At 38.0% G+C, this 16503-nt stretch overlaps 1 protein-coding gene across 1 annotated transcript in view; it reads right to left on the bottom strand.

Annotated features, from left to right (window-relative positions):
- The window catches only part of LOC123684122 (protein O-mannosyl-transferase TMTC1-like), a 240015-nt gene that overhangs the window by 138291 nt on the left and 85221 nt on the right, over positions 1–16503 (bottom strand). The gene's annotated exons all lie outside the window — the stretch shown is intronic.

The raw sequence follows: 16503 nt of genomic DNA, 5'->3' as shown, positions 1-16503 counted from the left end.
TTGGCCCATTCTACCGGAACACTTCCGAAACAAAGGCTTTGTCAAGACCGGGGGTATCTGCGAAAAACAAACTCCCACTGCCGCGGGGCATAGAACATAACATATAGGCGAATATTCAGATGTTCTGGTTCGCTTCTGCGAGAACGGGATGATTCTGGATGTTTCCTACTGTGAATTATGCAGTAGATTGTTGCGGGATGATGGGTTGCGGTCCTGCTGTGGGATTACTGCGTTCGGATGCAATTTCCTGAAGTAGGTCTTTATACGGGATGAGTCTTCGAGTTGTAGATCAAATTCAAGAAAGATTTCTCTCTGTTTGATCTGATTGATATTTTTGTTCACTTATGCAGTAGAATGTTGTAGGATGAAAGGTTGGAGTCCTGCTGTGGTATTACTGCGTTCGAATATAATTTCCTGAAGTGAATCCTTCATACAGGGTTAGTTTTCGAGTTGTAGATCGGATTCAAACGAAGATTTCTCTCTTTCTGATTCGATTGACATTTTTGTTGAATTATGCAGTATATTGTTGCAGCATGCAGGTTGCGGTCCTGCTGCAAGATGACTGCGATCGAATGCAATTTCCTGGAGTAGGTCCTTTATAGAGGGTGAGGCTTCGATTTGTAGATCAAATTCAACCACACATTGCTCTCTTTTTGATTTTATTGGCATTTTCGTTGAATTATGCAGTAGATTGTTGCATTGTTGCAGCATGAAGGTTGCGGTCTTGCTGTGGGATAACTGCGATCGAATGCAAGTTCCTGAAGTAGTTCCTTTATAGAGGGTGAGGCTTCGGGTTGTAGATCAAATTCAACCAAAGATTGCTATATTTTTGATTTGATTGACATTTTTGTTGAATAATGCAGTAGATTGTTGCATTGTTGCAACATGAAGGTTGCGGTCCTGATGTGAGATGACTGCGATCGAATGCAATTTCCTAAAGTAGGTCCATTATAGAGGGTGAGGCTTCGAGTTGTAGATCAAATTCAACCAAACATTGCTTTCTTTTTGATTTTATTGACATTTTCGTTGAATTATGCAGTAGATTGTTGCATCATGATAGGTTGCGGTCCAGCTGTGGGATTACTGCGATCGAATGCAATTTTTTGAACTAGATCCTTTATATAGGGTGAGGATTCAAATTTTAGATCAAATTCAACCAAAGATTTCTCTCTTTTTGATTTGATTGACATTTTTGTTGAATTATGCAGTAGATTGTTGCATTGTTGCAGCATGAAGGTTGCGGTCCTGATGTGAGATGACTGCGATCGAATGCAATTTCCTGAAGTAGGTCCATTATAGAGGGTGAGGCTTCGAGTTGTAGATCAAATTCAACCAAACATTGCTCTCTTTTTGATTTTATTGACATTTTCGTTGAATTATGCAGTAGATTGTTGCATCATGATAGGTTGCGGTCCTGCTGTGGGATTACTGCGATCGAATGCAATTTTTTGAACTAGATCCTTTATAGAGGGTGAGGATTCGAGTTTTAGATCAAATTCAACCAAAGATTTCTCTCTTTTTGATTTGATTGACATTTTTGTTGAATTATGCAGTAGATTGTTGCAGCACGATAGGTGGCGGTTCTGCTGTGGTACAGGGTGAGTTATAGATCAAATTCAACCAAAGATATCTCTTTTGGTGATTTGATTGCAATTTTTGAAGGATGGGAGATTGCGGTCCTACTGTGGGAGAACTGCGTTCGGATGCATTTACCTGAAGTAGGTACCTTATACAGGGTGAGTTCTTCTTTAAATTCAGCCAAGCTTTCGAACAATTACAGAGCCATCTTGCATTGTTTGGTTCAGATCGATTTACCCTGAAGATGGCCATGTGAATGGTAGACGAATCCTCATTGTTGCGACCAGTGTGACCCATTTCTAATCATTGTCTCATAGTCAGCAATGGAACGTAAAATTTCACGTATACACGAAAAAAAATTGATCAAGCTAGCGCATCCCGTCTATTCGACATAAACGTGAGAATTGGCGTCCAGGATATTCCGATCGCGGCCCGTTCGCAGTAAACATTCGATGGGCCTTTTGTGAAACGGTCCGTACATTCATCTATTCACATTTTCACAGAGACAAAGGAAAATGAGCGGCCGAATCGTGCAATCGTTCGAAATGGACGACAGGAACGAATGTGCTGCAGATAATTCGATTGCGTTCAAACATTTACTGACTGAATAATGCAGTATAATGACGAATGACAACACGGCCGAAACCGTGGCGATTAGCTGAATTGACGCCTAGTCGGCCGTGATGTTTGATGACTAAAATTGCGTTGGATGCGTGAGAAATTAACGTATTGGGATACATTTTGTTGGATGAAAATAATGATGATAGTATGTTGAAAAATAATCAAGAAATGGTCAGTTGAATATAAAGGATGCGAGGTACCTGAGCCTAATAACGTTCTGAAAATTATTGCACGAATTCATAATTTTTTAGCGCCCTCTATAGAGTGCTATATCATGTCGTTACATTGAGCCGTATTCAAAAAGAAAATTTATGCTCATACTTGCATGAATCCTTCAGCTCTAATTCATGTGCTACAGAATTTCACCAAACGTCATCATCGAAAACATTGAAAACTTCTCTCACTTTCCCGGTACAAAATCCTCAGCAACTAACTACTTTTTCAAGTTTTTTTTTTTCAAGTTTCAATTTGATCGGTTTCTTGAGATATAAAGGATGTTTTTTTTAGAGCTATAGATCTTTAAATTGCAATAAAACAACGATGGATTATTCGATTGACATGAATTTTATTTATCCGCAAGATAATCTCTTGGCATTACATTTTAAATATGATTTCTGGCATATGACCGCCACGGCTGGCTCGGATGTAGTCCAATCTGGACGTCCAATTTTCGATGACTTTTTTCAACATTTGTGGCCGTATATCGGCAATAACACGGCGAATGTTGTCTTCCAAATAGTCAAGGGTTTGTGGCTTATCCGCATACACCAATGATTTTACATGGCCCCACAGGAAGTAGTCTAGCGGTGTTAAATTACAAGATCTTGGAGGCCAATTCACAGGTCCAAAACGTGAAATTAGGCGGTCACCAAACGTGTCTTTCAATAAATCGATTGTGGCACGAGGTATGTGACATGTTGCGCCGTCTTGTTGGAACCACAGCTCCTGGACATCCAGGCTGTTCAATTCAGGAATGAAAAAGTTAGTAATCATGGCTCTTTACCGATCACCATTGACTGTAACGTTCTGGCCATCATCGTTTTTGAAGAAGTACGGACCAATGATTCCACCAGCCCATAAAGCGCACCAAACAGTCAGTTTTTCTGGATGTAACGGTGTTTCGACATACACTTGAGGATTAGCTTCACTCCAAATGCGGCAGTTTTGTTTGTTGACGTAGCCATTCAACCAGAAGTGCGCTTCATCGCTAATGGACGTAGTGCGCGATACGTATTCAATCAAAGGATTATTTATAGAACATTAGATTTAATATTCAAAGCAAGGAATGAAATGTTACCTGAATATTTGAGTGAAAACCTAAAATTTGCTAAGGAGATACATAATTATAAAACACGACGTCGAGATGATTTTTACATAGAAAAAGTTAATACTACATTAAGGAATAAATCCACATTTAGCAGGGGATTAGTCTCATTCTGACTACATACATATAGAGCTTAATTTTTCATGGATATATTTGGCTTGAACTATCGTGTTGAAATTAATTTGAAAAATCCTAAATCAGTACTCTCCATTAAAGTTTCAAAGGAAAACTGAAAACAATAGTAATTGATTATGAGTACCATGGAATAGAAAGAAGTTATACTTTCAGTACTAAAAGTATTGAATCATAGATTCAATAGGATGTAACATTTCCAGTTTCAAACCTTTTGCTGAACGCCTGAAATATCTACCTATTCACCACTGAAAATCTCATTCGAAGTAGAAGCATATAGCCAGGCGATGCATGCAAAATAACAAGGTATTGGATTTAATCAAATAATGCCTGACCCAACAAAGAGTGCTATCAGATGGGACCAATTTATTTGGATTCTTCGTGTCGTTTTCAAAAGGGGTCCTACGGCGAAGTTATTGAATCAATTTGCCAAGGGAATTCTCATTTCAGAATCAACAATGCTCGTCTGAGAAGGGTCTGTGGAAATGTTGCATATTCTTGTCTGAATGACCTATTCACTGCATTTGCGTGTTGTTGACTAGATTTCTGCAGATAATTACAAAAATAAATGAAATTGTCATAATTGTCATAAAGTTTCGAACGATGTGGTTATTTTGTTCTTCATTTTTTTGATACAAAGCCACCTTTTGGATGGTTCAGTATAATAATGGAAATTAAACACCTTTTTTATATACAATTCAATGATTATAGGGGTGAAGTTTAGCTGTTGCTACGCTACTCAACCTCAGACAGAAAATGAAACAGATGACAGTGGAAAAAAAATCCACTCAAATAATTAACGCAAACAGAACATTTTTATTCGATATATGAAGCATATTCCAATCAATCCCTTAGCAAGAATTAACTCAAATTGCATAAACTGAGTTCAGTCGATATAAGTTGCTTACGGAATTTTTTTTTCAAAAGGAGGCTGAAATGAGGCAAGCATCCGATAAACCAACACTCACTTCTGATACCCGAATAAACAAGTAGTAAAAAGTTTTTGACTCGCGGAGATTGGATAATCAGAAAAGAAAGGCGACTTAAAAATAAAAGTCTTGTTATATTCGCATTATCAAAATTGCATAAGTGATTGGAACTGTTGGAATGGACTGAAATTTATGGAAGGCTATGGAAATTAACATTAATCCCACAATTGAAGAAACTACATCGCACCCACTCAGCATAGAGTGAGTGAAGCTTCTTCTACACAAGGAGAGAATTAATCAGCCATCAAACCACAATCTTGTAGTTTGAAGACTGTCGAATCAGCTTGTAGTGTTTTATCTCTCTCATTTCTACAATATCTGCCACCACTACAACTGATCACCACACGGCTGAATCTGCTGCTGACCACACTCAACATCATTGAAGAATATTTTTCTCATTTAGAGTAAGAGGAAATCTTTTTCTTCATAACTTCTCCTATCATTATCGACTTTGAGAAAAACTGAAGGATTTGGAAGATGAACACAACTCCCACCAATAAGAGCGACCAAATTTGCACTCGATAGTACTTGTACTATTTCGAGAAATTCGTCTACATTTTCTGATCAAGAACAAAAGATCTATATGGTCGCAGTTCCCGGAATGCTTACCGAGCCACATTTTCTGATCTATTCAATCAATGTTATTACTAAAGGGTGTTTTTTTTTAAACTATAGAACTCTAAATTGCAATAAAACAACGATGGATTATTCGATTGACATGAATTTAATTCATCCACAAGATAATCTTGTGGTATTATATTTTACATATAATTTCTGGCATATGACTGAAACGGCAGGCTCGGATGTAGTCCAATCTGGACGTCCAATTTTCGATGACTTTTTCCAGCATTTGTGGCCGTATATCGGCAATAACACGGCGAATGTTGTCTTCCAAATGGTCAAAGGTTTGTGGCTTATCCGCATAGACCAATGACTTTACATAGCCCCACAGAAAGTAGTCTAGCGGCGTTAAATCACAATATCTTGGAGGCCAATTCACAAGTCCAAAACGTGAAATTAGGCGGTCACCAAACGTGTCTTTCAATAAATCGATTGTGGCACGAGCTGTGTGACATGTTGCGCCGTCTTGTTGGAACCACAGCTCCTGGACATCATGTTTGTTGAATTCAGGAATGAAAAAGTTAGTAATCATGGCTCTATACCGATCACCATTGACTGTAACGTTCTGGCCATCATCGTTTTTGAAGAAGTACGGACCAATGATTCCACCAGCCCATAAAGCGCACCAAACAGTCAGTTTTTCTGGATGTAACGGTGTTTCGACATACACTTCAGGATAAGCTTCACTCCAAATGGAGCAGTTTTGTTTGTTGACGTAGCCATTCAACCAGAAGTGCGCTTCATCGCTAAACAAAATAAAATGGACGTAGTGCGCGATACGTATTCCGCACAGAACTATTATTTTTGAAATGAAATTGCACTATTTGCAAGCGTTGTTTAGGCGTGAATCTATTCATAATGAATTGTCAAACCAAAATGAGAATAAATCACTTGACAGCTGTTGAATCGGTCGCCATCTTGAACAATAATGCCAATTTAAAGTTATATACCTCGAAAAAAACACCTCATCTTCAGACTGAACCATTCCAAGTTAATCAAAACACTATCGAGTGCTTATGATTTTATTACGAATATGTTAACATTGTTAACATAGTTCAGAATTAAGTTATTGCAGGGTAAAGTGATGGGAAATCGTGTTGGAAGAAGACGAATTTCATAGTTGAAAAATCTAAAAATCTGGTATGAGCTCTTACTGAGCTATTATCAGCAGCAATCAAAAAAGTAAAAACTGGCTTTCCGGAACTTATAGGAATTGGAAGAAGAAGAACAATCACTGAACCCTGTGAACTCGATAAAACTATAAAAGATCGGACTGCACTGCGAACCGTCCAACATCGTCATCCGACAGCGAAGCGAAAATTCCGCCTCTCGTCCACGCCGCCCAAAATGGAGTCGAATCATTTCCTCATTTACCCCAGCTCCGTTCGCTCCGAAGAAAAAGAAAACACCTTTTGTGTTCCGTTGATTACGGACAACGGGTGTTGTCGTTGTAGCTTCGCCTGACGGACCGCGCCGGCAGTTATTTATTTTAACCCGTGGCCCGGCCCTGATTTTCGGCTCTGATTAAACAATCGGAAGAACATACCGATCTTCGCAGGGCAGGAACAATAGCATTGTACGTGCTTAATCAGAGAGGGCGCTCTGTCTCTCCCGCTCCCGACTAATTAGGAGGCTCCGTCGATGGGCTCCCAGCCGATTGTGCTTTCTGTCTGTCTGTCTGTGTGCTGCCGGTCCTAATTTTTAACGTTTCCTGTTCGGGGCGCGGGCGGGATTTTCGTTGTTGCGCTAATTATTATTTCGATATAGGGGAAATTTGTGGGTACGTGTGTTAACGTTGCGATTCTTAATTGGCTCGTATGGTGTCGGTTCTCCTCGTGTTAGCGTCGTGGCGGGGTGTTTTGTCAGAGGTAACTATGACAAGTTGAATGAAGAGGTACTGTTTTGGATCGTATATACAAACTGCGTTTACTTTTTTGTTGATTTAATTTAAATTTCAAATGATTCATTCGATATCCAATCCAATCCAATCCCTATCCATTATTTACAATTTTATCAGGAATTTTGGCTAATATTACATTTCTGAGATTGCATCTAAATGTAATTCACTAGATCACAATCTATTTCATGAAAATTAACATAGGAAATATAAAATAAATGATTTTTCTTATCATTATGAATGAAAATTGAATATTCAGTCTTTTGACTCTTTTAACATTATTTACATGATATACAAATGGTTCCTGATACTAGTTGAATATCTTTTGTTGATTTCATCAAATTGAACTCGAATTTTATTAACATTATCCTTTTGTTTCAGATCCTTCGATGTTTCGAATGAAAAATGATATAGAAATTTAGAAATATTGGAATGATGCTAATTTTGTAATATACAAGTGAATGGAATAAATAAATAAAGTTACTCTACTTTCTTTACTGATATTGAAGCATGTCAATTCAAAATTTATGATCTATTTTATGAATTTGCTGTGGTTTCCGTAAGATAGAATCTGGTAATGTATTCTCATTGATTTTATAAGTTGATAATACCATTCCATAACAATACATACTCTTTTGTGTTGTGCGAAAATAGTCTGTAATATTTGCATATCACGTTATCAAACTGAACGTTAACAAACTGAACTCTTTCAGAAAAAACTAGACATAAGAAAATGAGAAAAATTGGTGACCTTTTGCTAAACCGTGAGACAAAGCAATTCTTGGAGGAAGAAAACCACACCAAACCGATCTAAGGAACACTCGCTACGCTCCGCTATGGAAATGGAAGGTGTATATGGCAGGGACCAATCATTCGTCATTCTCATGATCTCATCAGTTGTCCCGGGATGCATTTTTCCGTTTCCTATGGGGCTAGCGCAACCAGTTGCTCTAATCCATTAGGGAACGGAGACGCGCGAGACAACTCCGTTGCCTATGTGGTTAGCGCAACTTATACACTAGTTGTCTAGTCCGAATGCATTCACTTATTCATTTTGTGTCCATTGTATAATTGTTGTCAAGTCATAAATAAGAAATCAATTATCGTTGAGGAGATATAGAGCGGATTTGGTGTTTATCAAATGGAACACCCTATATATGTCTTAATTCGAATTATACTCGGACACATAATGAATTTATTATCGAAATAAATATAAATAAAAAATATTTATATTTGAAGCGTTCCATGAAAAAATTGAATATGAAACTCAATGTCTCTGAAACGCGTGATATTTTTGAAACACCGATGCTTTTTGAAAAATCAGGGGTAAAAACTACTCTAAAAAAATATAGGTCTCCTGCATTAGAAAATTGAAAAACAATAAAAGTTCCTTCATGGGAATTATTTTATTGATTGACTCGACTATGTAGAACACGAAAATGCTTATATGAAATTTTCGAGACAAAAATTGATAATATTCCCGAGGCTGCAACTTTTCCTACGCCCTTGAAACCTTAGCATGTGTTGAATCGGAACTTCATGTTTGAAAAACGTTTTCATTCGAGGGGTCTATGACGAATCATTCAGGAGATATAACGATTTTTGAAAGGAAATTCAATTATTTCCCATATTTCGAGTTCAAATTACCTCAAAACCTTGAGCTCTACGAAGAATCGGTGAGCGCTGCCAGAATTGACGATCTCTGATTAGCCGACCTCAAAATCACCGTTCTTGATGAGTTGAAACCTCCCCCGGCACGTTCATCCACTAATAGCGGCCACACCATTTGTATTTGAGAGCATTAGATGAGCCTTAGCCGCAGATTTCTTTATATTGAAGCAGAAATTTGAAACCTCCCGCAAATGACGAGAATTCGGCTCGTAAGCTGACATGTTTAATCGAGAAAAATATTATAATGGACACACAAATCGACCAGATATTTTTATTGGAAACCTCATGATTCATTTAACCACCTTCAAACATAAAGATTTATTTCAAGGCGACTGAAATGATTTCAAAACCATTTCCACCTGATTCGACACATGAAAAACTGGGCTCATATACTCTGGGCCCAAATGGAAATCCATTTTCTTTCCAGGTTGCCGTTCATCCCAGTTCCTATAGTAGAATCAATAACTATTACACCCAGGGAAGTAATGATTTAGTTGCTCCTGTTACCAGTAGACAGCCACTAGCTACCGATATTATATACGAGGGAGGCAAAGTCTCCTGAGGCATTATATCCATACATTTTCAGGGTTCAGACACATCTTTTCTCAGTCTTCCGCAAAGGACTGGTAAAGCCTCGGAGACTCGAATAGGTCAGGAACGTACTAGAGCCACAAGAATGAAATGAATGTTGTAGGTATGGACTTCATCGTTAGGAATCCTCTCAGAACTTTATTTATTCAGTAGACTAATTAGATTATATGATCTCTCATTTATACATTTTCAAATTGCTAAAAGTAATGATAAGATGGAAATTATGAGTCGAAATTCATTTCCATCTACTCTAGGAATTTTTATCCAGAATGCCAAAGGCTCACGCTAACTTGATTTGAATATGAAATCTCGCACAATTTTTTATGCTTATTATTCAAGTTTCTACTAAGATACTAATCAATCGTCTAATTCAATTATGTTGGTTCGTATCGCATAATTTTCGAAGTGGATATTCAGAGAATAAAAATTCCAGGAAAATACATTGCACTCATTCAGTTGCATAAACTTCAAGGATTATGACAATGTTCTCACGTGGTTTTCTCTTCATTGTCAATAGTCATCTTCAAGAGTGATATATGTAATCCAACGCTAATCTAATTTTTCAATACCATTTCTGTGGAAATATTTGTCTTTACGTTCGAAATGGGATTCAACTTCTTCAATCAATTCTTCATTAGAGCCCAATTTCCCTGGACAGTTCTTTTGAGGTCTGCTAGAAGCCAGTGCTCACTGGAGGCTCCATCTGGAGAATACGCTGAATGGTCAAACAGTTGGAAGAGTAATTTATTCTATTCGACCAAGTTTTCATTGATTTATGACAAGGAACATTGTGTTGACGAAGGAGAATGTTTTTCTTGCATTTGATGAGGACGGTTTTCTCAATTTCTGCTTTCAATTCTTCCAATACCATTCAATATCAACTTTGTCAATAGTCAATGAAAAATATACCAAGCCGGACCCAGAATATGGTAGCCATAAGTTTGTCGGCTAATATCAAAGATTTTGTTCGTATTGGATGGCTTTCACCGACTGCATTCTACTCAGCTGGCGATCTATTTCACTCAGAAGTATACTGATGAATTCAGGCACCATCCACTATAAAATAACGACATAAAAAATAATTCTGTTCCTGCAGCTCAAACAACTACCGAAGTTCAACGACCAGCTTATTTCCTTACAACCATTGTTTTCGATAGAGCATAGTCTGAAGTGCCGAATGCTTTGCTTGCTCAGTATTTCTTTTCCATAATAAACGATGTTTTATCAACACTGGTCTTTATCCATTCTCCAAATTACAACTGAAGCACCACTGAATCATAATGTTGATCCAGACTTAAACAAATTTTCCGCAATTTTTTGCCATATTGAATGTAGAAATTAAGAAATGTCTGCAAATGTGAAAGAAGGAATTCTTTCTCACCCAGACGAAGATTTTCGACACAAATTGATGAAAACCAGGGTCAAATTGAAAATATTGTGTTTCCAATTGCTTGAGTACCTAGTTTTTTCTCCAGATCTGGCCCACCACTGATTACTAGTTTTCTTTTCAGATTGATTGAAAAAATTGAAAAAATATTGCTCAAATGCGAAAGAAAAATTCCCGTTCACCTAGGCAATGTATGGTTCTTCTCACAACTCAATGAAAACCATTATTAAATTGAACTAATTACGTTTCCGAATACTTGAGCACCTAGATTAGTGTCTAGATCTGGCCCCCAGTGATCACTGGTTTTTTGCAGTCCTCAAAAAAAGGCCCCATATAAACGAATTTGGCTCTAAAGAAGTGATTGGTGAGGTTAGAGCCTATTTCGAAAGCAGAGACGAATCTTGCAATTCCAAATTGTTCTCTTTATCGAAAGATCTCGAGTCAGAAAACAGCCCTGGCAAAACAATTTCTCAAGTCTTCAGCCGAGTCTCCAGATGATAATTTCTTTTACGACCGACCATCCAAAAAAAAAATCTTTCTTTCCAATTCCCGAAGCAACAGTTCAGCTTCGGGAATTCGCAGATATCCTCGTGAAACAGAGACAAGGACCATATATCCCTCAGTTATAGTTGGAGTTTACAGCTACCAATTTCGCGGAACGATACAATTTCTCTCTATTCTCAGGGAATGAAACCCTATATAAATCAGGGGCGGAAGGCAGCGCGGTACGCCACTGTCGAGGCCCGGAGCTGGAAAGGATGGGACTAATGCTTCAGAAGGGTTTTATTAGAACTGATATTGATTTATGCGTCCCAGCTTGTTGCAATGCCGGCACCATTCCTTGATGTACTTGATGAGTTATAGTCCTCTGGAGCAACGTCTATACCAGGAATCTATATAATATATCTAGTCGTGACCCACTTTGCTTTTTTCCTATAACGGCCGTCGATGCGCGCGATGAAGTCCTTTTCTTTTATGTTTCTGTTCTATGGCGCTCGAAATCGGCCATAGAGGGGGAAACTATTTTTCAGTCCGACACTTCGGCGAAACGTGAAAGAATCTTTTACAATTTTTTTCACATGAGAATACGGTTCCGGTCCGTGGGGTGGGAGATTTTTCACACTTTACCAAATGCTCCGTTCGATTTCGGGATAAGTCTCCGGGTTTTGAGGACGAATGGCAGCGTCATTGCTGTAGGTTTCGGCGGGATTATATCGACCCCAATATACACTGAATTTCCGTTGATTTGAATTGAATTTTCGTCCTCTATATCGCAGGTATATTACGTGAGTTAAAAATTGAGTAGGCTCCAATTAATTTGTATTCGAAAATCCATAATTCCATTACTGAAATAATGCTTATACAGAGAGGTCTTCTGAAAACGAAACAGACAGACAGAAATAGGCAGAATGAACTCATTTCGAAAAACTAATCGAAAACGTCGATTTTCGATTCGAAGAGGACAACTTTTCACATTAAATTTATATCCATATTATTCCAACCCTTAGTGTTACTTTCGAATAGTTGAGATAACTCATTTGAAAGGTCTTTCATTCCTAAGTTCAGTATATTGAAAGTTACAAACATAAAATCATATTGTACACCGTGAATATCTTCTTCCTTTTCTTATTCTCTATGTTTTAGGCCTGCACCTTGGTATCATGGCGCCTGCACACTAATTATGGTAGGGAAAAGATATTCTCTATTGTATCTTTCTGAGAACCCTATGAATAAGAATAGTTATTCATAATACAAGTGCAGAAGGCTTTGATATTCTTCCACGAGTGAAAGAATGAGCCTTCTGTACGAGTGTTATACATTATTTTCTCTAATTCATTGCATTCTTATTGAAATTAATGATATATTTCCATAATTTTCATTCAGTGAATTTTTGCATTGAAAAATGTTGGTTGGCAGAACTGATTTCTTTAAGGCAAATTGATGAATTGTCAGATGAAGCCGTGGCGGAAAGTTCGGAGTACCAACATATAATAATAAAATATAACCATGAAAACTGTGCGTTTCTGATATATTCTCGCACGATTTTGTTCTACAAGATGTGGAAGAATGAATGGAATAACCACAGAATTAGAGAAAATTGTATGCACAAGTACCACGAAAGACCATTGTTACACTAATGCAGGTATATTTATTTTAAGTATTGTGACGAAAATTTCGGCTGGACACAGACATTATGTCTAATTGTCGCCACAAGTAAACGAAAACAATTTCAAAAAACATTTTCGAGAACCTTCAATGAAAAAACAGCATTGATAATTGCTGGAACACTGTAAAATAGTATGCTATCGGGAAATTAAATTAGAAGTAGAGAAAGGAATCATGAACTGCAAAAAGCATATAGAAGGCTAAGACGGTTTTCAACAAAATGAAGCTAAGGTTAGACAACTAAGATGCTATGTCTATTCCGTATAACTGTATGTCGTAGAATCTTGGACATTAGCAGAAGCCACCACGAAATACCTGGAAGCTTTTGAGATGGGGCTATAAAGAAGAATGCTGAGGATACATTGGATAGCTCACACAACGAATAAAGTAGTGCTGGAGAGAATGAGAAAAGATCTAGAATTCTTTTATACAGTTAAGAGAAGATATCTCGAAAACCTGGGGCATATTATGAGAAATAAATAGAGATACTTCCAACTGCAGAAGATAATTCAAGGGAAAGTAGTAGGTGGAAGGGGACCCGGAAGGAAAAGAATATCATGGTTGTGAAACCTGAAAGTCTGGTTTGGGAAAAGCTCAGCAGAACTGTTTCGAGCTGCAACCAACAAAATTATAGCCAACATTCGAATCGAATATGTACTTGAGGAAGCTGTAGAAATGAGACTGTGGAGAATACCATTCGTACTGAAATCTCTCTATTATTGAACAATTTAATTCAGAAACCTCTGAAAACTGAAAGTCTATATGATGAAAACCAAAGTCAGTTAAGAGCAAGCGAAAAGCGAGGTTAGCACCTACATATCAACCCCTCTTCCTAGACGATTGAAATTTAATCTCTAGCGCAAGAGCTGCGAACCACCTCCCCCAATAACTATCTCAATTCACCCAATGCCCATCTTTTATTCATTGCATCAGTGAGATACCGGAAGCCCAATTTACATAGTCAGCATTGCGCCCGATTTCTGAAGCACCATTTAATCCCAGCTACTTAAATGCAAACTAATCGTATCATATCCTTCCGTTAATATAACCAATGAAAAATTGATGAGGTTATCCTGATTCACCAGGTTAAGCCTGGCGAAAGGCAGAGGTTCAACATCTTTAATACCGCTGGAAATAATACGATTTTTCCGCTTTACGATCGGGGATATCGTCGAAGATGTTTGCGGATGAACTTTTCCTCAGGTCTTTCTTTCTTTCGACATTCCGTTTGGTGCGAGTTAATTTCTGGCGTTGAATATTTTCAGCTAGGCGACATAAAAGTTCATTTTGTAAAGTAATTTTATCCACTCCTATTGAATTATACATTCATTATTCAACTGCTTTTGAGCAATTAATAGTATCTATCAAGAAACAGCGTGAGTTATAATAACTCACTACAATAAATCGGGAAAAATAGATCTGTGCTTCTATACTGCTCTGCTTCTATTCGATTGGTCGAAAGGGAACATTCCATTATTGTTATTGAGGGGAGGAATGTCCGAGGAAATGTCACTTTAATAATTTTGACGTTTTCAGATTTAGTTGATATCTAATTATTCAATTAAATTAATTATTCATAAATTCATAAAGTGAAGATGAAATATTATATATTCATTTCCGAAAGATAAACAGCTAATGTTACCATACAAAATTACTTGCCCGAAAAAAATATAAAGGAGTTTACAAAAATTCTCAAGATTGGTGTAGCAGTAAGAACAATAAGTCATCGTTTGCAGGAAATGTTTTGGCATATTTTAGTGCATTGTTATAGGCAACTATTACCTAAGGTTTTTCAACAAAGTTCTATCTCTGTACTTTCTACTGGATTCGAGCTAGCCGAAGCTAGTTCGATTGTGATTGGCGACACTAAGTTTCCATCTCTTTTGAACTCGGGATCGAACACAAATGTTCACTTTTCGTTCCTTCTGTCTTTACCTTAGTCTGTATTTATTTCTTAGTATTTATTGATATAGTCGTAGGTAAAGTATGTATTCAACTTGCGGTAATAGTCATAACTCACTTGATGAATCACAGCACTCGCCTGCGGCTCGTGCTGCAAACTTCATCTGCGTGAGTTATGACCTACATTACCGCTCTTTGGATAATATACTATTATCTTGAAATTGGTGATTATAATTGTTTTTTTTAAGAGCTTGTGAAGGTTAAATAATAATACTAGACAGAATAATTGGAATTGATTTTTCATTATAATAAACTGGTAAATAATTTCTTGGCGATTATTTTTCATATATGATTTCCAGTATATGTCCACCACTACTATGAGTTACAAACATCATTTGATCACTCCAATTTTTCACTACTTTTTTCAATAAATCTGGCCGTCTGGCGTCAATACTGGCTTAAATTTTGGCTTCAAATACTTCAAGAGTTGCTGGGTGGTCGGCATAAACCAATGACTTAACATAGTCACATGAAAAGGATTCTAGATTCGTTAAGTAACACGTAAGAGGGTGCAAGTTAACAGGACCACTTCTGGAACTAAAGTTGTCACCAAATTGATTTTGTAATTGTTGAGCATTACCTTATCCCAATTTCACCTAATTCTACCACTTCCCCACAAAACAAAGATCAATCCGATCCACCTCTTAAAATCGCAGCGCACCAACGAAATCGAATCGAATCAAACATAGCAACAAGAAGGTTCCCCCCATTCCGAACCTATAGACAAACAGTCCAACTTCCTCTAAGCTGCCACACAGGGTCCCTTTGATCCTTCGGAAACAAAGCCCCAATTCCCAGATAATGTAATTAGAACCTGTGGACCTCTGCAGATCGCCTCGGACGGACGGACCGTGTGCATAAAAGAAGAATCCTTCGGAGGACAATCAGGACCCGCTGACACGCATAAGCGGGAAAGGAGGGACAAATTGAATACGTCCTCCAATTTGGCGAATGCGGAAATTTGAATCCAACCGATGCTGACCGGCGTGTGTAACGAGCCCGCAACATCTCTAATGGCACAGAATGGCCGGGATTGTCGGGCCAGCGTTATCACCCCGAGTAAATACTCGATCTGGTCCTGGCAGGGCGGTGGGCTGCCTGCATGTTGGTCCCCGGATCGGTCGGACTGGCGATCTCGGTCTGGGGTGAAGATTTCGGCTCGCTTGTTCCTAGTTAATTATTGAACCAGGTCGACGGTCGTTTGGTCCTGCTGATAAAAGTTATACGGGGTTGGGTGGAATCCTTATTGGGATCGTTTCCTGCGCGTTTCGGGCCTGATATTGCCGTGCTTTGAGTTCTCGCTGGAGCTCAGATTATCAACGGTGAACGACAGTCCTAAATTCACTCTTCTGCTTACCAGGCTGTAACTATGCAGTGAAACAGATCAAATTCTTCGAAATATACGAACTTTGATTTTATGAACTCAACTTGTTGGCTTTGATTCTAGAAATTTTGAGAAAAAAATGAGGAAAACACTACCTAACGTGATGACATACACCAATCCACATATCCAGATAATTGTATATAGGTATATGTGACCTCCAAGAGCACAACTATTGAATGA

The sequence above is a fragment of the Harmonia axyridis genome, chromosome 7, assembly GCF_914767665.1.
Source record: "Harmonia axyridis chromosome 7, icHarAxyr1.1, whole genome shotgun sequence".
Lineage (NCBI taxonomy): Eukaryota > Metazoa > Arthropoda > Insecta > Coleoptera > Coccinellidae > Harmonia > Harmonia axyridis.
This window is presented reverse-complemented; position numbering and strand designations above follow the sequence as displayed.